This window comes from Limulus polyphemus, unplaced genomic scaffold (genome assembly GCF_000517525.1).
Source record: "Limulus polyphemus unplaced genomic scaffold, Limulus_polyphemus-2.1.2 Scaffold3512, whole genome shotgun sequence".
Taxonomy (NCBI): domain Eukaryota; kingdom Metazoa; phylum Arthropoda; class Merostomata; order Xiphosura; family Limulidae; genus Limulus; species Limulus polyphemus.
In genome coordinates this window covers 39,201-41,324 of record NW_013669122.1, presented here as the reverse complement: position 1 = coordinate 41,324, position 2,124 = coordinate 39,201, and the positions used below count along the sequence as shown (strand labels likewise).

Here is a 2,124-nt window from a genome sequence, read left to right as displayed (position 1 = left end):
AGAGCATATGCTCTATGGAACAATCCCTCCCATCAATATCAGCACCACCCCAGAGGGAGTTGTGTCCATTAAAGTCTCCCAGAAGTGAAAAGGGAGATGGCAACTGGTCAACGAGAGCATCAAGGTCCAATTGATCTTGAGACAGATAGAGAGAACAAACAGTGATGGTACAACCCAAGGAAACATGGATGGCTACGGCCTCCAAGGGTGTATCGAGAGACACAGATAAGGAGGGCACATGCTGGTCAACCAGCAGTGCTACCCCTCCATACACCCATCCATCACACAACCTGTCATTCTGGTACACAGAAAACTGCTGAAAGGTGACTGAATCAGCAGGTTTCTTAAATGTTTCCTGTAAGGAGAGACACACACACACACAGGATGATAGAAGTCTATCAAGGCCTTAATGTCATCGAGATTAGAACAAAAATCTCGACAGTTCCACTGTATCAAATTGGACATTTTTATGTAGGTAGAGGAGAACAGGGTGGAGAACCCTTTGGTTTATGACCATGCCATTTTTCTTTACTAGATGAAGGTCGATTGACCTCCATGGATCCTGCCCTTGATCGAGTGGGCAGATCTCTGTCATCAGAGTGAGAATCCAATGACTGAGGATGTGATCGATTGATTGTACTGCATTTAAGGGCCAAAGAAGGACCCGAGTAGACACCAGAGGCCATTGCCCGAGGAGGTTGACCCAGGCAGTCACTGGAAGGAATAGTGGGGACAGAGATTGGAGTAGACATAGACTGGTCAACTCTATTATCTATGGAGGGCAGAAGACCCCTCACATGGCATGAAAAATACTCAGATGGAGGCATGAAAAGGTCCATCTGCACCCCCACTGTAGCAGTGGAGCATAATCCAGTGACATATGTCTGAGATGGAGTAGGGAGCTTCCGAGCCTCAGGGTAAGAAATATTATTAACAGTATTTAAACGCTGTACCTCTTTCTCCTCCCCCCACTTAGGGCAAGACCTAAAGTATGAGGGGTGGGAACCACTACAATTAACACAGTGAGGGTCCAATTCACACTCATAAGCGTCATGGTCCATGCCACCATAACGAGCACACATCACAGAACCATGACAAGGTGTCTTCAAATGACCGAACCGCTGGTACTGGAAACATTGGAGAGGGTTAGGAATATATGGCCATACCTTACAGTTCAAATAACCCGATTTAACAGCAGCAGGTGGATGTGGCGATGAAAACATCAAAATGAGGACAGAGGTTGGCACCATAATTCCATCTTGATGAGTGGAGATCCTTCGAACTGCTGAAACTCCTTGGCTGGTTTCTCCAGCCAAGGATCTCTGACTCGGAGATGGTCTTCAAGTCTCTCTCGACAATAACTCCTCGTGAGGAATTCAAAGGAGCATGAGGAGTAACCTCAATGGGTATATCCCCAATGGTCTTTGAATTCATAAGGAGTTCACTGTGTTTTGGTGTTGATGTTTCCACCAAGATATCCCCAGAATGTAGCTTCTTGACTGACTTTGGAGAGCCAGCAAACCCCTCTAATCCCTTATAAATAAAAAAAGGGAGACATTTGCCCTAAAGATTTATCAGACAGTAAATGCAGGATCAGGAAGTGAGGTACAGGTCTACATTGTGGTGGAGACTGCCGTTCAGAGTCTTCTAGGCATGGTCGTTTACCAATTAGCAGAGTTTTTACATTTTTTTATTTGGATTTGGGGGATCCATAATAAAAGAGAAAGATTCAGTGCCCACTGACCCCACCTGCCATGGAGTCCTACGAGGGGATGCACTACAATGTCAAACAAGGACACTGCAGCAATGCCAGGGTTTCATGACCACTATACCCAAACACCAGCATCAGACACAATGTCCACAACACTCGTTGAGAACGCCCAACACGGGTACTCAGTTGACCCTAGCCTGAATGGACCAGCTGATTGACCCTGGGGAGGCCACCCCAAGGCCACCCATCTACAGGAATTAAAGGTCAAAGTGGTGTGTTGCAGTGCCCCAGACCCACCTCAACCGCCAGGATCCTGCCCTTCATGAGTTGCCATGCACAGCAAACACGTGGATGGATGTTTATATCCCAGAGGAAGTAACTGAAAATACAGAACCTTCCCTGGGAGGTCCCCT

General features: G+C 46.8%; 1 protein-coding gene across 2 annotated transcripts in view; it reads right to left on the bottom strand.

Moving 5' to 3' along the window:
• Positions 1 to 2,124, bottom strand: part of LOC106469485 (nicotinamide phosphoribosyltransferase-like) — a 49,641-nt gene that overhangs the window by 10,131 nt on the left and 37,386 nt on the right. The gene's annotated exons all lie outside the window — the stretch shown is intronic.